The 21,768-nt window shown below is 47.2% G+C and overlaps 1 pseudogene; it reads left to right on the plus strand.

Moving 5' to 3' along the window:
• Positions 1 to 16,998: 16,998 nt before the first annotated feature.
• LOC121133643 lies at positions 16,999 to 19,772 on the plus strand (annotated as a pseudogene).
• Positions 19,773 to 21,768: the final 1,996 nt, after the last annotated feature.

Consider the following 21,768-nt stretch of genomic DNA (forward strand, 5'->3'; position numbering starts at 1 on the left):
CATCTCACTCGGAGCTCCTAGGCTTATATAAGGGGCTGGGTTTCTTAGCTTGGGGTCTCCCTCTAAGAAGCTGATCATCTATCTCTCAAGATGCATTAAAGCTTTACTGCAGAAGGATCCGAGTGTTCTGCGTCGTTCTTGCTGGCGAGACGGTAGCGCGGGACATATAACAACAGCTGAGAAGAAAGTCGTAAGGCCCTGAGGACAAGACAGGGGAAGTATCTCCAACAACTTGTTGGCTCACTTCCTATTCAGAGAGAACACTCATCCCATAAATGGTAAATCCTTCAAGGGAATGTCTGAAACATATTCAAAATTAAATTCTGTATAGGAGAGTGAAGAAAGAGACTTCAGACCATTGAAGCAAAGCTTGTTTTTAATCACACACTGTTTCCAACTTGAGAACCATTTGTACAAAAAGAAGCCTAAATATTTTTTTTCAGTCGTTTGAAGAAACACATTACGAGTCTGCATAAAAAGGGCAGGATTTCAAGTTTCTAAGAAAGTAATCCCTCTTCTCAAATAAAGAAGAGCTTTAACAAGAAAACGTCTGTTCATAAAAGTTGTCAGCCTCCAGATAATTTTTGAAAAGCTGGAAATGAATTTTCGAGTGTAATCTAATCGTTGTTTATTGACTCACTTGGTGCCCACTGAAGAGCGGACGCTGCAGACAAGCTCAAACCAAACCGCTGGGAATGAAAGGCACCCATCCCGCCCTATACGAACTCGTTAGCTCCCATCTAGCTGGGAGACAGATGCGAGCGGAACTGCTGGGCATCACGAGGAAGGGAAAGAAGTGGGAGGTGGGGAAGGTTCCTGCTACAGGAGGGCGCGTGCTGGATTGTGTGTGAGCGGGAAGTCTGCGAAAGCGCCGTCTGAACCATGAAATAAGGAACGGTGTCCTGGCTTCCAAGGGCTACCATTGCAAACCATCACAAACTGATGGTTTGGGAGGTTGGAGGTCAAGCGGGAAGGTACTCAGCAAGGCCATTTCTTTCTGACAGAAAGCTTCTTGCCTCTTCCCAGCTCCTAGGGTTGGCTTTCAACCCTCGGTGTTCCCTAGCTTGGATCTGCATCGCTCCAGCCTCTTCCTTTGATGTTATGCGATGCTCACACATCGTTCTGTGCTGACTCTCATGACCTTCCCAGAGGGACCCCGGTGATAATGAGCTAATAACAGATCGTCACCATATTCCAGGACCATCACAGCTCAGTTATTCTATCTGCAATGACCCTACTTCCGGGGACAAAAAGGTCACCTCTGAAGTACCGGGAGTCAGGACTTTATGTATCGTTATCTTTTTTTTAGGGGACCCAAGGTGACTCAATAAAGATGAAGGGCAGGGTCAGTAAGAGGGTCCAGTGGATGATAAAACACGCTTTTTTTCTTGAGTTCAATCCCGAATTCATGTAAGGGTGAGAAGAATACAGCAACTCCACGGGAGCTGTCTTCTTCCTACCTCTACACATGTGCCTTGGTGTGTATGCCCCCCCTCTCTCTCCTTCCCTCCCTCCTCTCTCTCTCTCTCTCATACACACACACACACACACACACACACACACACACACACGATGATGGTGATGATGATGATGATGGAGATGATGATGACGATGGTGATGGCAGGGCAGAGGGAAAGCCCTACCAAAGGCCTTGTGGCAGACACATAGTGTATCTGAGGGCAACTAACTGTCGAGGAGCGCGGGGGGGGGTCTGCTTTCTTGACGTATCTTGCTGTTCTGATCTTTTGTCACCACGATTATTCAAAAATCTATAACGATATTGACCCTGACCAGGATCGGAGAGAGAGCCTTAACGCCGACATTCTCCTGCCTATGTTTCTGCCGTCCTCCTGGGTCTAGCCTCGAGGGGAGAACACTGGAGATTTCTCTGGATGCTGTTGCTCTCGCCAGCCACGACTGAAACAAAATTTAAAATAGTTTGCCCTTCACTCCTTCATATCCTGGGGGGAGATTTTGCATGTGGTTTGGAGTCTCAGAATAAATTACTGAACCAAGCCTAATTTAAAAACAAAAATTAAACATAAACAACGAAAAAAAAAAAGGAAAAGCACCTTGCTAGTCTTTCATTGTACAAACCTCCTTCCCAGAAGGCTGCATCTCAATGAGCCACTGCCCTCATTCTTTTTTAAAGCTAGCTCACATCCTGATGCTGTGGTCATTTGTTTCTTTGAATCCAGATCAACTACACAACCAATTGTGAGACCACAAATAAAGATGCAAAGCCCGGTTGAGCAGTTCCTGTAAATCCTCCTTATGACACTGAAGATTGCAATAGATCCCAAAGGGCGGGGGAACTCCACAGTTTATGCTGAGCTGACGGAACAGTGCCTGGGTGTCAAAGAAACCATGCTCCAGCCCTGAAGGGCTGGATTCAATTTGGGCTGATTGTCCTGGGCAGAGAAAAAAAGGGCTGATGGTGTGTGTGCTGGAGTCCAGAATACAGTTTACTTTGGGACGGGTTCTTCTAAGAAATTTCATGGGACCTGAGAACATCAAGTCCTCCTGGGTATCCTGGACTACAAGTTGCTTGAAATTCATCAAGTAAAGCATTTGTCTCTCACTCACAAATTTTATTTGACTTCTGGGAGCCTAGGCGCCTACAAAGCACTACCCGTTTGTTATATAAAACTCAAAACTAAATTCTCCCCGAGTATGTCACTTTGGTTGTACTTCAAAGCACCAAGAGAAAGCTTGGCTAATGCAATGTGGAGCAGAAATTTCTGCCTGAAGAACGGCTTGCAAAAAAAAAAAAAAAAAAAAAAAAAAAAGAAGAACGGCTTGCTCCTCTGTTAAAATGAAAGGTTTGAACTGAGGGCTCAGTAGTTTACACCTACAGTGCCAGCACTTAGTGAAAATAGAATCAGGAGTTCAGGGCATCCTTGGCTACACGGAAAATTCAAGGTCAGCCTGGGCTACATGAGACTGTCTCAAAACAACAAAAAGATACATAGTATAAATACACAGAAGTTTAGAGAACACTGCTATAATTAATAAGCTACAATTTAGACCCTACAAGAATCACCAACGTTGAAAGAGTAGGACTGCAACAAAATTTACACTGTTTCCAATCAATCTGAATGAAATTAAAGGTACCACAAAGGGTTAACATGGAAGTAGGAATTGATTTTTTTAAAAAATGCTATGACTAATGGAAAGATAGAAACAACTTTGACTTTCCCAGTAGATTATATATATGCAAAACAAGTCTTCGTTGTTACTCTCCATAGAAACCAAGGTATTAGACGACACATGGATTTAAAAGAGCCATCCAACCTCTGAACACACCTCAGTCCTCAGATGCCTTGCCCAGCCTCCTGTCCTATGCAATGGCAGTGATAGGACCAGAGTCCTCGGCAGCAGCGTTCTGAGGAGGAAGGGGCACAGTTTTGTCAATGATTTCACATGATTTCTACTGTGATGCTTAGAGTGAGAACTTCAATGGTATTCTAAAATAGCATTTATGTCATTTTCTGATTACAAAAGTAATGTTTTGATGGGCAACTAACTTCATCCCGCTGTTTGCTGCTCAGATCTCTGAAGCCAAGAATTACAAAGCCTTCTTTCTTATGTCAAGTGGGAAGAATGGAAAGTTATGGGGAGAAAAACATTAATAAAACCCATTACTTGTAAAAAAAAATTAATCCATGTTGATAAGAACAGAGGGGGCAGCATAAATGACTATTCCAGCAAAACGCTATTTGGCTGTTGTATACAGGGATGAGACTGAACTGTCCAAATGTTACTATTTCCTGACGTCAATAAGAACTCCTATGTAGACACAGACTCACGTCAACAGTTTCGTAAGGAGATAGGCATACTGTGCTTGCACGGTTCTCCTAGGGCTGACCTTTAAGATTATTTACTCTTTTGAGTTATGCTAACTAGCATGGTGATGGATGTCTTTGAAATATGAATCTTGGCCTGCACATCGAATCACTCCCTCTGCATATGTAACAATAAGCATCAGCAGCGTGTCTCTGACAGCATATATTTAATGAGATGCCCCTTCTCAGTCTCCCTCCGCCACACATTCAAGTATATCGGTGACATTTCTTTGTTTGGTGCCTTTAGCGCTTTCTGGCTATGCCTCTGGCTATGCTTCTGTCCTGTTTTGTTTTCAATGATTCTTCTGGGGATTCTGTTTTCATCCGGTTGTGTCAGGTGTCCTGGCCATCAGATGGGAGCTTCTAATCAGCTCTCCTTGCTCACGAATTTCTCTCAGCCTCTCGAATCCTGTTATAATGCTCTAGGAGCCATTCCCCCAGGATCTCTGAGGACCTGGCTTGGCTGTCACTTTCCTCTTCTTCGAATGCCCCTGTGTTTCCAAAGTGTGTATTAGAACAAGTAGGAAACAGCCGTTCTAACGCAAGCCTGCACTTTGTGAACTCCGTCTTCTTCCAGGGGAAATCCCTTCTGCTTAGAGAGGATGGCTTTGGGTGATTCTTTTTGATCAGAGAGGTTCGCTGGGAAATGTGGCTGGAGTTTGCACTCATTAGCATCCAAGTGGTAGTCAAACACCTTTCTGTATTCTGTGCTTAAGCGGAATAGACCCAGAAAAAAAAAAAACTATACCAGACATCTCCCACGGCTAAATTAAATGAAACCAATTTTTTTTAAAGTCTAGAAACACGAAGAAAGTTCCGAGTAGACCCATGTGTCTTTGTTTCTTAGGAATTTCACGCATCAGCACCTTTGACCAAAGATCAGCTGCTTAAGGGTGTTTGTCTCAGATTCCTGGAAAGTCCTGTGGGATTCCCACCACCTCCCAATACAGCTTTCCCATTGCCCAACACCACAGCAGCAGAAACAATTTTGCCACATGGGCTCCATGAACCCTTTCTGTCAGGCAGTTAGTGGAGACAGTTCTAGACAGCAACAGTGTTTCTCCACTCTGCTATCCAACCTTCATAAAGAGTTCATCTCTTTCCCCAGCCCCTACCCTCCCACCCTTGTGTATAAATGCATCTGAGAAGGTTACATGAACTATCCCACATAATAGAAAAGGGGGCCTTTCTCTTCATGCTATACACTCCACAGCATCCGTTTTAATTTAGAAATAATAGTAATGAAATTGACTGAGGCTATTTGTCCCAAATGTACCCGGATGATCAGGATGACTGTTAAAATATTGAACTGCCTCGGTGTCAACTAGTAATTAAGTAAGCCCCATCCCTAATACCAGACCCCTCCCTAGGGAATCATCTACACCCCACCCCCCAACCCCCTACCCACCTCAGTGGAAGACTCTAGTTCCATAACATAGCACCGCTGGGTCAGAGTCCATTCCAATTGACACTGTATCTCAGAAGTGATAAATAGTTTAATATCATCCTTAAACATTTCAGCTGGTTTTGAAAAAAATGGAATATGTGTTCACCATAGCTTGAGTCTCATTCTCTCCTTTATTCTCAATTTCAATTTTTCAATAGGTATTTATTAGGCTTCATTTTGTTTTTTCTTTTTGGTTTCTAGAGACAGGGTTTCCCAGTAGTTATGGAGCCAGTCCTGGAACTCAATCTGTAGGACAGGCTGGCTTCGAACTCACAGAGATCCGCCTGTCTCTGCCTCCCAAGTGCTGGGAGTAGAAGTGTGCTCCACCACTGCCCGGCTTATTAGACTTTTTTTCTATTCAGTGATATGCAGAGAACAGTCATACCTCAGGAGGGATTATAATCCAGCAGCAAAAGTAACTAAATAAATCATTTTAATACTGTGCGATAAATACTCCAGTAGGGCAGAGTCAGTGTCATGGGAGCTCAGATACGGAAGTTACAGAGACAGCCAACAGTGAAGACGAAACTTTGGCGTCACGTCTTCATAAGGCACGTTCACGGCAGATGGGAAGTGTTGTACCAGGCTCGCACAAGCAAAGTCAACCACCTACGGAACGGTCCAGAAGCCCAACAAAATCGGTGACCAATTACCTCATGAGATTGAGTATAAAAGGAAGTTAAGCCAAAGAACGACTTGCCTTTCCTACCGCACGACTGTGTTGTGGAGTTGACAAGTGGCTGCTTCAAGTGGGGTGGTTGTCTTGCTCTTCGGCTCTGCTCTGTTTAGTCAAGAACTGTCAGCACGTCCCGCTTACTCCCAAGGCAGAGGTCGGCCTGGATACCTTATCTCCTGCTCTCACCCTGCTGGTTCCTACTGTTACTGTGAGTAAATAAGAAATCCGATGTGACTACCATGGGTTGCTGCTCCATGCAACAAAAGGCTAATTTATTTTTGATCTGCTACTTACAGGTAGACACCTGACTCGGAGCATGCCACCGCTGCTGTCCCCCGCACCCTGTGGACTCGAGCTGATGAAACACCTGACTATTGTGGGAATACTGGGCTCATTTTCTCCTCGCAGCTTCACGAACGCTGCTCCAAACACCTGTTTTCCCTGTAGAAGCAGAAGCTCACCAGCAGAACATCAGCCCAGTGGTCCTGTTCATACATGGATGATTCTCGGATCAGGGTGCTTCAATACGCAGGCAGCAATATCTACTCACTGTGGCTTCCTTACCTACCCTGACAATCAAGCAGCTTACACTAGAGTTCCTCTGTGTTAATCACCTCACTTGTTGCTGGATGAAGTACTTGATGCAAAGCAGCCTAAGATGCACAGGGTGAGAGGTTGCGGTACATCGTGGCAGAGGGGCCATGTGGCAGGAGCAAGAGGCAGGGTTAGGGTTAGGGTTAGGCAGGAAGCAGGCAGAGATGAAGGCTGGTGCTCTTCCATGACGTGAGACTACCAACACTCATGGTGGCTCTCCCTCCCTTAGTCAAGTCACACATGTGTTCCCTAAATCATCCCAAATCCAATAAGGACTGACCATCTCAGCTACTGAGGACCAGGGAGGGCCGTAAGATGTCTTCTGAGAGTAAAAATGACAGTCTCCGCGGCTGATTAAGACAATTCCTCAAGCTACTTCTTCCGTGCGGCTAAGGAATCACTCTGAACCACCTGCACCTCTTTAAAGATAGTTGGCCAAGGAGACAAGGAAAGTTTCTTGAACGCTTCCGGGCTGCAGTTTCCTTGCTTGTAATTAGAGGTGATATGTAATTCAAAGGTCTACGAAGACAACGGGTAATGTGGTGCGTGTCTCAAATTTTAAATCCTATCTCCTTTCTTTTTTCCTTCCCGGCATGACTGAAGGGATCGTGGTTTCCTTAGAATGTATGTAAAGCCTGTGTTCTGGGGGATAATTAGCGCTCTAAGGATCAAGGCCTATTTGATCCTCTTTGACTGCTAGGCTCAGGCACTTCACACAGACGGCCATAGGCACAACTGAGATTCAGCTCAAGTCCCGCCAACCCTTCAGAGCCAAGAATTCCCCAAGGAGGCCCTTTATAGCCTACGAAGTTATTCATCACATGACAGGCCAGCCTGGTCTAGCCAGCAAGTTCCAGACAAGCCAGGTTACATAGTAGGACACTATTTGGGGAAACGAAAAAAGAATCGGTGAGAACGAGATTCATTTAAATATATGTTATTATATCATGGTCGATATCAAGTCAATGTATAGTATATAATCAGTATGAAGCCAAGAGCCTCTTAATTTACTCTGACTTAGAAAATAGATCATACTAACCCCTCCCCCAGATTCTGAACCTAAAACTTTACTAGTATGGAATTATTAGGGAGATAGTCCGCTTAAGCGCTACCCTTCCCAAGAAACATGCTGATTTTTTATTATTGTTTTATTATGTGTCTGGGTGTTTGGCCTGCATGTTTGTGTCTGTACCATGTGCATTTAGTGCCCACAGAAGCCATAAGAGGGCATCAGAGCCCTGCAGCTGAAGCTACAGATAGTTGTGAGCCACCATGTGGCGCTGGGAATCAAATGAGTGACTGAGGGAAGCCACCCAGTGTAGGAGGAAGTCTGATGCCGCCATTAAACATGTGACTTATTAGAGGCCCATACAGATGAGGTAATAAAAGGGCGGTTTACCACACCGCTAACCACACCCACTTTAGGCAGGACTAAAGACGTATACGTACGTAGGCGGAACTACGTCACTAGCCAGGCCCACTTTTGGGCATGGCTAGGGGCGTTACGGGGGGGGAAGGCATAAAAGACAGCACACAGGAAGTCTCAGTCTCTTTTCCTGGAGATCGGCTTCCGGGTTGGCCACTGAAAACTGCTCCTCTGGGTTTGGTATCTTGTGAGTAATTTTCTACATTAAATACTTAGCTTTACTGTCAGTAATTGTGTGTCGCGTATTGTTACAGCGTCCGTTAAAGCCTACAACCCAGTCAAACGTTTTAAGCAGGTACATACATGTCCAGACAGAATTCTCTGTCCACGCCAAGTTAGAAGTGACTGTGTGTATATCTTATTTGGGCCGTCTGAATGTTAATAAAAGTAACACGGGTCACCTTCCTCCGTGCATTTAACCAGTGAGAGCTCTGCCACGCCCTCATCCACTGCTAGCCAATGGCCAGGAATGTTAAGACAGTTCCTGAGTGGGTGCCGGCGGCAGAGCCCTCCTGCAGAGTGACAGTGGCCTTGTGTGTCTTAGCCACTTTGGTCTTCAGGTTGTTCTGTCGCTGCGACAAAACCACAGGCTGCTCTCACTGGTGTGGCGGGAGAATAGAAGCCCTGGATTTATGTTTTGCAAAGTCATGAATGGCAAAGCAAAGGATGGAGTGGAGGAAGGGGAGGAGTTAATTACAGGCAAGAAAGCCAACCGGGAGAGACCGCAGCAGTCTGGGGAAGCGGCGGCAACGGCCTAAGTTAGAGAAAGAAGAGTGTAGGTGAAGAAGATGAGTTATAGGTGGCAAATGCTTGCAGAATTAACAAGCCTTGTAGACAACATGTAGCTTCTAGGTACTTAGCCATTTGTTTCTACAAAGTTACCTCCAAAACTTACCAAACTAGAAAAAAGACAAACACGCATTTGTCTCACAGTGTGGGAGGCCTCTGAGGTTCAGGCAAAGCTTAGCCAGTGGTTCTCACTTGGCAGCCTTCATTAGTTGCCTGGTCAAGATGCTGAAGGTTTGGCTGGGAGTCGGAGGTCCGCCTCCAGGATGGTCAGTCACATGACTGGTGAGCTCATGGGGACTGACTTGCTCCCGGAAGAGGATCCCTGTGATCACATGGCTGGTGAGCGGCTGCTCGCTCCCGGAAGAGGATCCCTGTGATCACATGACTGGTGAGCGGCTGCTCGCTCCCGGAAGAGGATCCCTGTGATCACATGGCTGGTGAGCGGACGCTTGCTCCCGGAAGAGGATCCCTGTGATCACATGACTGGTGAGTGGACGCTCGCTCCCGGAAGAGGATCCCTGTGATCACATGACTGGTGAGCAGACGCTTGCTCCCGGAAGAGGATCCCTGTGATCACATGACTGGTGAGTGGACGCTCGCTCCCGGAAGAGGATCCCTGTGATCACATGACTGGTGAGCGGACGCTTGCTCCCGGAAGAGGATCCCTGTGATCACATGGCTGGTGAGCGGATGCTTGCTCCCGGAAGAGGATCCCTGTGATCACATGACTGGTGAGCGGACGCTTGCTCCCGGAAGAGGATCCCTGTGATCACATGACTGGTGAGCGGACGCTCGCTCCCGGAAGAGGATCCCTGTGATCACATGACTGGTGAGCGGATGCTCGCTCCGGAAGAGGATCCCTGTGATCACATGGCTGGTGAGCGGATGCTTGCTCCCGGAAGAGGATCCCTGTGATCACATGGCTGGTGAGCGGATGCTTGCTCCCGGAAGAGGATCCCTGTGATCACATGACTGGTGAGCGGATGCTCGCTCCCGGAAGAGGATCCCTGTGATCACATGACTGGTGAGCGGACGCTCGCTCCCGGAAGAGGATCCCTGTGATCACATGACTGGTGAACTGATGCTTGCTCCCGGAAGAGGATCCCTGTGATCACATGACTGGTGAGCGGATGCTTGCTCCCGGAAGAGGATCCCTGTGAGATGGGATCCCCGTATGACTGCGCCGGTGGCTGGCTTTCCCCAGAACAAGAGACCCGATGGAAAATACGGTAAAGCAGCAAGCCCCCTTATGACTTAGCATTAGATGTCACACCACCCACTCCTCAGGTTCCCTTGGATCACTCGCACAAACCACATGCGCTGTAGGAGAGGATGAGATGTGATTAGGGACCACAGTGAGATGTAAGGGGAGGAGAGGCTGACTCTAAGACTGAGCGGCTTCTATGTGGTCTTTTATGTCAGTGTCTTAGAGGGGGATGGGATGCATAGGATGTCCCGGTTTCCCTACTCCTCATGTCCAGTGCTCCTTTAACTCAACGGTACGGCTTCGTGTGTGTGTGTGTGTGTGTGTGTGTGTGTGTGAGAGAGAGAGAGAGAGAGAGACAGAGAGAGACAGAGAGAGACAGAGAGAGAGAGACAGAGAGAGAGAGAGAGAGGCAGAGAGACAGACAGAGAGGGAGGGAGAGAAAGAGAAAGACCAGGAGGAAATGGTCAAAAGTGAAATCTCCTCATTATCATGGCTACAATTGATCTTTTGGGTTTTGTTCCTCAAAAATCAACATTATGCATAACTCTAAGAGCACACTCACCCACAAAGAATCTTTCTTTCCTTCTTTTTTTTTTTTTTTTTTTTTGGTTTTTTTGAGACAGGGTTTCTCTGTATTGCTTTGGAGGCTGTCCTGGAACTCGCTCTGTAGACTGGCCTCGAACTCACAGAGATCCGCCTGCCTCTGCGTCCCGAGCGCCGGGATTAAAAAGGCGTGCGCCGCCGCCGCTACCACCTGGCAACAAACACCCATTTCTAAATAAGGTCACGTGCTCAGGTGGCACCTCGTGTCACTTTAGAAGACACAACCCAGCCCATAGCCATCCCCAAATGCTGTACATCCGGAAACTCGCTTCCCAAATGGCATTGTGTGCATGGTGTTTCGCCAGCCTGGCCTTCTCTGTGAAGCTGGAATGATCCTTCCTTCCCTCCTCGAAAGCTTGTGGTCACTTACGGCAGCCTCCTTCCTCCCTCCTCTTTCAGACACTCCTGCCCTTCCTTCGTTTTTCTCCTTGTCTTTTTTTTCCTCTTTTCCTTCCCTCCCGCAAAAATAATAATAATAATAATAAATAATAATAATAATAATGAATACTTACAATGTGATGGCCTTGTGTCATGGCTATAGGAAAAAAAACGAAGCAGGCTGGAAGCATAGTGTTTCCCTGGCTTGCACAAAGCCATGGGTTCAATCCCCAGCACTGGTGGGATGGAGGGAAGAAGACCGGAAATTCAGGCTCATCCCTGGCCATGTAGTGAGTTCAAGGCCAGCCTGCGGTACGTGAGACTTTGTCTTAAAATCAAACAAATAAATAAACTAATAAAGTAGGACTCCCGCATTAAAAATTTAGAGTCAGACATAGCGGTATATATAAAACACAAGGAGGTAAGTGCCGTAAATGCCGTAAGAGAGTCGCAGGGACAGTGGCAGCAAACACAGAAAGGATAGGTCAATTTCTGCTGCGGAAAAAAAAATCAAACAAAACAGAAGAGCTCAGCTTTTTCAAAAACTGCCTAGGAGCTGGATTTTCAGAAATATTTCCCACTTGTGCTGTGAGAAAGGGCAGGGGAGGATGAGCTCACAGCACAGGCATACATTTCTCTTTACTACAAAAACATCTCCGAAACTTTAACAGAAAAAAAAGATGACAACCAAAAAAAAAAAAAGGTGTTCATTATGTTATTTTTTGTGAATAAGATGTATTTTATTTAAATTGTTTAATTAAATATTTTGCCTCCAAATTATTGTCACATAAAAGGAGGCAGCTAAAAGAAATGTAACTGAGTCCTGACTGTGTTGTGACAATAGTGGGGAGACACCAGCCATGGATGGTCCTCAATTCTGCTTCCGGGAGATCTGCAGCTTGAATCTTTCCTTTAGGTAAGCATCGTCTGCCCTCTGCTGGCAACTGGAAAGTCACCAAAGGCAAGAGTTTGCCTTGTCTCCAAAGACAATATGATAAAAAAGACCCCCCAAAAAACATTATAAAGTCATCCTTCTGATATTAAAAACATCAGTTATGTTACTGGGATCAGTTTTCACATTCCTTCTGCACACCCACATCAGAGAGAAAAGGTCATGTGTTCGCTGCCCAGAGCTGCACAGTAGGCCCTCAGCTGGGACTTCAAACCATCTCCCAGACTGCAGGAACAGCTTGGGTTCACTGTGAGCAGGGTGAGATTTGCTGGGTGTGTAAGGTGGAGGGCAGTGGGGATAAGTACGGCCAAGTGGCTGGGGTCAGGGGAGGGGTGATGGGTCTCCAGAATAAGCGCTCGCTTACATTAGTACTGAATTATAAACCACAACACAACTGGCCTTCAAGAGTGGGCAGTGCATGCGGCTGGAGAAACGGTTCAGAGGTTAAGAGCACTGACTGCTCTTCCAGAGAACCTGAGTTCAATTCCCAGCAACCACATGGTGGCTCACAACCATCTGTAATGAGATCTGGTATCGTCTTCTGATATGCAGGCAGAAGACTGTATATATAATAAATAAAATCTTAAAAAAAAAAGAGTGGGCAGTGCTTGGTTGTGGGGATATCCTATGCAGTGTGTGGAATTTCCCAGCATCCCTGGCTTCTACCCACCAGGTAGAAGTGCCCCTCCTCCCCTCAGTGAGGGCAGCCAAACATACCACCAGGCATTGCCGAAGAGCCCTCTACCACTGAGGGTGCCTGTTGGTGTGAGTGGGCATGCGTGCTTGTATGTGTGTGCATGTGTACTTGTGTGCATGTATGTACACACGTGTGCATGTGTAAGCATGTGTGTGCATGTGTGCAAGTGCACGTGTGCTCATACATGTGTGTGCGCACACGCATGTGAGTGCATGTGTTCATGTGCACATACACACAAGTGCCTGTACATGGAGGATAGCAGAGTGTATCATATTTCCTATCACTCTATATTTGTTCACTCTATATTTGTTCTTTTGAGATAGTGTCTCTCCCTGAACCCATTTCCTCAGCTCAGGTCTCCTCAGCAAGCCCCAGTGATCCTCCCGCCTCTGCTTACCTCAGAGCTGGGGTTAGAGGTATGCACGGGATACTTGACTATTACCTGGCTCCTGGGATTCCCAGCTTCCATCTTCACGGAACCAGAGATTCACACGTCCAGACCTACCTTCAATTTCCTCTTAAATTGTCAGTCTTTGTTCTCATTGGTAGTGGTTGTGGCGGTGACAGCAGCAGCAGCAGTGATGCCGTTGCTTGGGATTCAGAAAAGCAAAACTGCGTCTCTGGTGTGACATGAATGCGCCCTGTTTCCTCCATGCCAGGCCAACGTCATAGTAGCCCTGCAGCCAAGATTAAACTTCTGGTCATTTTTGCATCCATCTTCTACATACTGGGATCCAGGCATGCCAACATGACCTGTTTATATGGCATTGAAAAGGGAGCCCAGAGCTTCCTCCATGGTGAGCAAGCACTCTCCCAGCTGAGCCACCTCCCCGGCTTCGTGTTGTTTTTTCTGAGACACCATCCTGCTGCGTAGCCCAGACAGGCCTTGAACTTGCCATTTTCCCTGCCTCGGCCTCCTCAGAACTAGGTTTACAAGTGTGTGGCGTCACATACAACTTAACCCAGCCGTTACTGGTCAATGTCAGTCCTCCGGTGTGCAAATATACAAGGACGGAGAGAATAAAGAACTCCCCTTGTCACCAGGTCAGGTGACTTGGTTTTCAGCAACCGCAGAAAGCTGGCTGGCATCAACCGTGTGTCTGGGCTGGTGGCATGGATCACCAGGTCAAGGCACTTGCTGACACACCTAGAGCAATTTGAGCTTGCTCCCTGGAACCTCCGTGGCAGAGAGAAGTGACTCTTGTAAGTTGTCCTGTGACCTACACACACACACACACACACATCTTTCAGGATTGTTGTTTGTGAAGCCAACCAAAACTTATGAAGCAGCCATCCATACAAGACAGTGTGCTGAGGACCCTTCTTAAGGAACAGCCAATGAGAACCCTGAGAGAGGGTGGTGGGAAACCCTGCATGGATAATCTGCACAAGAAAAATGGATCATGAGGTTGCAATGATGCACCTCAAGGAAGATTGAATAGAGTGCCTCAACTTTTTATTCCCAAGTTGAAAATTAAAAAAAAAAAACTCTGCAACCCCTCATCATCATCATCTTCTTCCTCTTTCTGCTCCTCCTCTTCCTCCTCTCATTCCTCTTCCTCTTCCTTGTCTCCTTCCTCCTCCTCCCCCTCTTTTGTTTTGCATTTAACATCAAAATTTATTTGGGGCCAGCGCCAGGTGTGGTGACACGGACCTTTAATCCCAGCACTCAGGAGGCAGAGGCAGGCGGATCTCTGTGAGTTCGAGGCTGGGCTGGACCGACAGCCTCCAAAACAATACAGAGAAACCCTGTCTCGTAAAAACCAAAATAAAAAAATCATTGGGTGGAAAAACTTGACCCACAGTGAATGAAGTTGTTTGCTCTGCATCTGCACTGCGAGTGCTCGCATTTTTCTGCACACATACTGAGATGTTTGGTCCAAGGATGCTTCTTCAGACTGTATTAGGTTTGTTACATGACAACATGGATAACATTTAAACTTTCTGAAACAAATTTGTAAGGCCTGATGGCTTTTTTTGGACAATGGACTATAGATAAGTGCGTTAAAACTAACAGGAGAATGAGCAATCCGAGAGGCGAAATGCCACACTAGGTGTGTGCTCGTGTCTCCTTTGTATCTTGAAGCACATGAAATTGTGTTTGAGGTTAAGTGGGAAACACTGGTGTACAGCCAGAGGGTGGGGGGGGGCTGTGGATTTTGCTGGAACAGCAGAAGCAGCGCCATCCACAGACTAGTCACTATTTCCATCCGTCACCCTGAAAGAGAGAGACAGACAGAGAGAAACAGAGACAGACAGACAGACAGAAACATAGAGACAGAGAGAGAGAGAGAGAGAGAGAGAGAGTCATACCTCATAGAAACAGCCGGGCCCCTCTCCTCACTGCTCACAACAGCTCTCCTGCCACGAAAGACGCCTCCCTCTAACCTGCACTAGCTGTGATCAGCTTCACCTACCCAGTGCATGCAATGCTAATAGCTTTCTTTCTTCTCTCCCCTTCAGCTCAGCAGCTTCTAAGTGGACACATGAGCTATTTTGAGCACCCAGTATGCGCTTGGATATTGTGCTGGCCACTGTAACCTTTCTTTCTGCCTCTTTTTGGGGGAAGAGGGAAAGGGGGCAGGGCCGTAGCAATCTTTTTTTTATGTCATTACTTACAAGTCAGTAGGATACAAGGATGTTTCAAAGTATCACCTGTAAGGCATCATTAAAGGAAGGGGATGCAGATGAGAAGAACACATGCCCCGCTCGAGCAAGACCCTGGAAGGACTACAGCACTTGAAACTAAAATCAAACACTTTATAACAGAAGATACACTTTTAAGATGTCACAATGATTAATACTCATGAATTCCTTCTTCCTCTACATGATAATGCGTGTGTCAGCAAGTCTTGTGTCTCTTTGCACAGTGTGTCTTCACAAAAGGCATGGGTTAAAGCGGTCTGTGTTATAGTTGCTGTCAAGAGAATCAAGTTTACAAACGGCCATCCGCTGTTGCATTTATTTACGCTTCTCTACTCCCCACTGAATATCCTTCAAAAACCTTTGTGCGTGCTAACTTCAGGTGCTTAATGAATGTTTAATGAGGAAATGGGAGCGTGCTGTTCTAAGTGTGTGTTAGGATTCATTGCCTTTCTCACCGAGCTCGGGGGGCTGCTTCCTGTCCCACTGAGACAGTCACTTAAACATGAGTCGAACTTTGCAACTTCCCGAGGGCTGTCACGCACGTTAAAAAGTCTTTTTTTTAAATTAAGCCAAATTAATGCAAAAATGTACTTCGACCCCAGGAGTGGCACCAACTTTCTCTTTTACAGGGAATGGAGTTAAGGAGACATTGCTGCAGCCCCCGACCCTACTCCCCTTTAAAGGCAGGAATTAGCAAGAGGTAAAGAAGTTTAAACAGCACTGGAAGGAATCTGGGAGCCTGATGTGGTGGCATGCTCCTGTAACCACATCTCTTGGGAGGCCGCCACTGCAAGGTAACAAGGTAACAACACCCTGTTTCAAAGACACAAAAGAGTGAAAAGAAAGAAAGCCAGGATTACAGTAAATTTTATGTAACATAAAAGGAGGAAGGAATCACCACAGGCAAGGCAAACAGGGACTCCAAAGTTGCTCTGTTCAATTTCCCTGTGGAAAAATATGCAATAAAGCCATTGGCCACCAGGGGGTACTGTAGCAAAATCCAAAGGAACGGTCTGACAGCACCACCCAGCACTTGGTCTCAAAGCCCAGGCATCAACCGATTGCCTAACCAAATTCCACAGAAAAGCACTACTGCTTGAAGACTTTGTGGTGGGGCACCCGTTCTGAGGAACAGAGACTCACATGGGATCATGACGTCTGAGCCTGCAATGGTTTTGGCTCCAATCTGGTACCCTCACACTCGTGGAACCTCTCCTATCCTTGCATCTGCTGGTGACTCTAGACATTTACATACATTTAATTTACATTTTCCATTTCCCTTATGTACATTTATGACAGACAAAAGTCAGAAATATTAGAACATGTGAGGCTGTCACGTTCAATTTAGCAGTTAATAATTAACACTAAAAGAACCTTTTATCAATTAGAAACACCAGGATCATCCTTTTAATTACCATCTTGTAAACTGTTTAGTTTGGGTATGCCTTGCTTACCATCACTCGGAAGCCCTGAGATTTTGTTAATCTGGTGTGTCAGATGCAGAGCTGCTCGCCTCAGAGTAAACTGAAATACAGAGCCGGCATTTGAACCACCTTGGTGGTGAAGAAAAGATCATACATTCCTAGTGAACTCTCTCTCCTCACACTGGGGGATCAGTTGTAAGCTCTCGGGTATTGTTCCTGGGCCATGCCTGCCTACCTGCTTGTCACCATGTTCCCCACCATGGCAATCATGGGCTCTAACCTTCTGGACCCATGAGACCCAATAAGTGGAGGGGGGTGGTTGTAAGTCGCCTTGGTCATGGTGTCTTTTTACAGCAGTAAAAGTAACGAGGCAATTAGCTCGGGAAACCGGATAGCCCACGTTGCCACTAAAATGCTCTCCAGGGTGTTTGCATAAACCTCTGTTCTTTTCCTGCATGGCCAGAAACTCGTCATGTCTATTCTCAAGGTCCACGCCCGAGAGATCTTTGACTCCCGTGGGACCCCCACTGTTGAAGCTGATCTCTACACCTCAAAAGGTCTCATCTGAGCTGCCGTGCCCAGCGGTGCCTCCACTGGCATCTACAAGGACCTAGAACTCCGTGACAATGATAAGACGCGCTACATGGGGAAGGGTGTCTCAAAGGCTGTTGAGCACATCAATAAAACTATCGCACCTGCTCTGGTTAGCAAGAAACTAAACACCGTGGAGCAAGAGAAGATCGACAAACTGATGATTGAGATGGACGGCACTGAGAATAAATCTAAATTTGGTGCAAACGCCATCCTGGGAGTGTCCCTGGCTGTCTGAAAAGCTGGTGCCACAGAAAATGGGGGTACCCCTGTACCGTCACATCGATGACTTGGCTGGCAACCCTGAAGCCATCCTTCCCGTCCCCCACTTTCAACGTGATCAATGGCAGTTCCCACGCTGGCAACAAGCTGGCCACGCAGGAGTTCATGACGCCCGTGGGGGCGTCCAGTTTCCGGGAAGCCATGCGCATTGGGGCAGAGGTTTACCACAACCTAAAGAATGTGATCAAGGAGAAATACGGGAAGGATGCCACCAATGTGGGTGATGAGGGTGGGTTCACGCCCAACATCCTTGAGAACAAAGAAGTTCTGGAGCTGCTGAAGAACGCAATTGGGAAGGCCGGCTACACTGACCAGATTGTCATTGGCATGGACGTGGCTGCCTCTGACTTCTTCGGGTCTGGCAAGTATGACCTGGACTTCAAGTCTCCTGATGACTCCAGCAGGGACATCACACCCGACCAGCTGTCTGACCTGTATAAGTCCTTCATCCGGGAGTATCTAGTGGTGTCCATCGATGACCCCTTTGATTAGGAGGACTTGGAGGCCTGGCAGAAGTTCACAGCCAGCGCCAGCATCCAGGTGTTTGGGGATGACCTCACAGTCACCAACCCTAAGAGGATTGCCAAGGCTGTCAGTGAGAAGTCCTGCAACTACCTCTTGCTCAAAGTCAACCAGACTGGCTCGGTGACCGAGTCTCTCCAGGCATGTAAAATGGCCCAGTCCAATGGCTGGGGCGTCATGGTGTCCCATCACTCTGGAGAGACTGAGGATACCTTCATCACCAATCTGGTGGTGATCTGCACTGGGCGAATCAAGACTGGTGCTGCCCCTTGCCGATCTGAGCATCTGGCCAAGCACAATCAGATCCTTATAATTGAGGAAGAGCTGGGCTACAAGGCCAAGTTTGCTGGCAGATGCTTCAGGAACCCCCTGGCCAAGTAAAGTGGGTAGGGATCCCTGGAAACACCTGCTGCTTAGACCCTGTCCCCGATGTCATCATGGCGGCTCAAGGCCGGCCCAGTGCTTGTCCCTTCCTTAGACATCTGACCACCTGGAGCCCTGCTGGTGACCCCAGCTTTGTAATTATGTGATTGGCTGAGTTGTTGTTTCTGTCACCTCACTTGTAAGCTAGTGTCTGGAGCCCAGCGTAATCTCCAGGGTGGCCACGGGCAAGACCCCCACCCCAGCGGATCTACATACAAAATAAAAAAAAGAAAGGAAGGAAGGAAGGAAGGAAGAAAGGTAACAAGGACCCCAGTAGAAATCTATTGGGAGGTTTCTCATGAGGGAAGCAATAGTTCCATCAGATATCAGCATCACCAAGCCATCCATCAACAGAACCGTTAGATACCAGCTCTGTCTCCCCCAGAGTCTGGTCCCTAACCCAGGCCACACCATCTCCTCCCTTAGTTCATCTTTACATCTCCTCTGGCCCTGAGAATCCTGGGTGCTTCCTCAGTTTCCAAATGTAACCTCTGCACAAGAATCCACCCTTTCAGCCAGGTAATGGTGGCGCACGCCTTTATTTAGTCCCAGCACTCCGGGAGGCAGAGGCAGGCGAATCTCTGTGAGTTCTAGAACAGCCTTGTCTACAAAGCTCATAGAGACACCCTGTTTAATTAAAAAATAAAAACAAAAAGCATCTGCCCTTTCTGAGCCTGGGACTGTGAAATCTGAGCCTTGGAACCAAGGATGGTCTCATTCCTTTATCATCCTGCAATTCCCAAGTGACCTTTATCTAAGCCAACAGCCACACAATGCCACCACTCATTCACTGAATGGGAAATAGTGCATAAGGCAGTACCAGGCATTAAAACAAAATTGAGCCAGGTATGGCGTGGCTCATGTCTGTAACCTAATGCTTAAGATGTTAATTAAGGCAGTGCTCAGACTCCCCTGGTCCTGCCTCAAAGTGGTGTGGGACTGAATTCCTTGACTCCCCACGGGAGGCCTTACCCTCTCTGAGGAGCAGATGGAGATGAAATGAGAGGAAGGTGGGGGGAGCAAGAAAATGGCAGGAAGGGGGAAATGGGATTAGTATGAAAAAAAAAAGATGTTAAGGCAGGAGGATTGCTATGAGTTTGGGATCAACATGAACTACACAGTGAACTCCAGGCCAACCCGTGCTGTAGAGTAATACAATGACTCAAAAAGAAAAATCTATTTTAAAATATCATCCCGTCAGATGTGAGTATGAAACCTGACCCAGAAGCCCAAAATACAAGAGAAATAATTTTTTTTTCAGTTTTTACGAGACAGGGTTTCTCTGTATTGTTTCGGAAGCAATCGGTCCAGACCGGCCTCGAACTCACAGAGATCCGCCTGCCTCTGCCTCCCGAGTGCTGGGATTAAAGGCATGCGCCACCACCGCCCGACTAAGAGAAATAAATTTTTAAATAAAAATCATAGCCATTGTGGTGAGTTATCTAACCTCCCCAAACCCCCTTTCCTTGTCTATAACATGGAGATAATAGCAGTACCTAACTCTTGGGAGCTGTTGAGGTGTTTTTTTTTTTAAGTAAATAATGGGCTGGGGCTGTGACTCAGTTTGCCCATCGTGCATAAAAACCCTGGGCTCAACGCCCAGAACCGTATAACCAACCTGAGTGTGATGGCAGGTGCCTATAATCTCAGCACTCTGGAAGCAGAGGCAGGAGAATCAGACAAGTAGAGGGAATCCTCTCCTACACAGGGAGTTTAAGGCTAGACTGACCCGGGAAACCCTGCTTCAAAAATAAATATATAAGGTTCCCGAGTCTGCCCAGAAGGTGTGGCTCTCCACCAGCCTTCGGGGAATGACATCTAGTGTTCTTTGACATCTTGGTTTCATAGAGTCTCCTCTTTATGCAACAAGGACTGGGCCATGCTGGGCTGTGCTGTGGGAATCTTGTATCGTGTTGCCCTCTTCTGCAACTGTTTAATGCAAACTTTGAAACATTAACGGTAACGTCCCCTTCCACTAATTACCTACATACAGCTCAGCCTCTTTTTTTTTTTAAGCCTGAGGGGTTCTATAAAAAAAAAAAAAAAGAGGCTGAGCTATTGTTTGACTCTTTCCCTCACTGCATTCGTTTCTTAAGGCTGTAATGAGCAGTTGGCTTAGAACAATGGAAGTATATTCCCTCACAGAGTCAAGTGCAGCGGGTCCAGGCTCCCTCCGAAGTTTCTAATGAAAGGCCTCCATCTCCTCTGCGGGCCTCTGGTGGCGTACCAGCATTCCTTGGTCTGTGACAGAAGCCTCCATCTGGGTAGTCAGTCGACAGCGGCTCCCCTGTATCCTCCCTTCGTGCGCGTCTGAGCCCAAATTTCTCTCTTCTTGTAGGACGGCAGTCATTTTGGACTGAGTGTCACTCTCCAGTGTGGCCTCATCCAGAATAAATACATCCAGGAACACCACTATCAGTCACTCAGAGGTCCTGGGCCCGGGGACATCCACATGTCTCTTGGGGGCCACAATTCAGTCCGTGACATCTGCGGGTCCCTGCGGGGCTCCTAGTGTATCCATGAACTCCGCTGAAGCGTTTCTGTATTTCTTTCCAGACCTATCAGTTGATGGAAGGAGACTGGGGGAGCAAAAAGCGCTCACGTGCAGCCACGCCTCACCCATGACTCACGGTACTCTGTGTTGTCATTTCCAGCACGTCCTGGGTCATCCCAGGGCCTTACATAATCTGCGCACGTGTGCAGCACATACATGGCAAGGGTACGTAAGCCCCCATACGCATGCCCTGAGCGCCCCACTTTCTCCGCCATGTTTCTCTTCCAGACAGGCATGCGCACTCCGCCTTCTACCTCTTACCCACTCTTTACTAATAAAACTCTTAAGATGGGTTTTGTTGTGTACCTTGTGGTCCATTCAAGCACACCGTAAACAACACTCTGTATATGTAACGTTATGAACCATAGAGTCAGCTTGTTGGTCATGACAAACATGGCATCTCCACCCCCGTCCCGGTTGGGACCTTTACCCTTCTCTCTCCCTTGCTAACCCATTAGATCATATTCCTAAAGCTAGCCCCCAAGGCCTATTCCCTAATTTGACCACTCACCCGTTCCTGAGACTGAACACAGATCCAACACTCAAAATGCATTATTTGGCTACCCCGGCTAGCCCATCTTATCAGGATTAACCTCACCCCAACACAGACTTCCACTTTTCTCCTTAAAATTCCACTCCTGCAGAACCACCTGGTCCAGAGGCAGCCACTACCCCACCCACCCACAAACGGCTTGCCCCTCCAGGGTGATGA

Source organism: Mesocricetus auratus, unplaced genomic scaffold (genome assembly GCF_017639785.1).
Source record: "Mesocricetus auratus isolate SY011 unplaced genomic scaffold, BCM_Maur_2.0 Super-Scaffold_100023, whole genome shotgun sequence".
Taxonomy (NCBI): domain Eukaryota; kingdom Metazoa; phylum Chordata; class Mammalia; order Rodentia; family Cricetidae; genus Mesocricetus; species Mesocricetus auratus.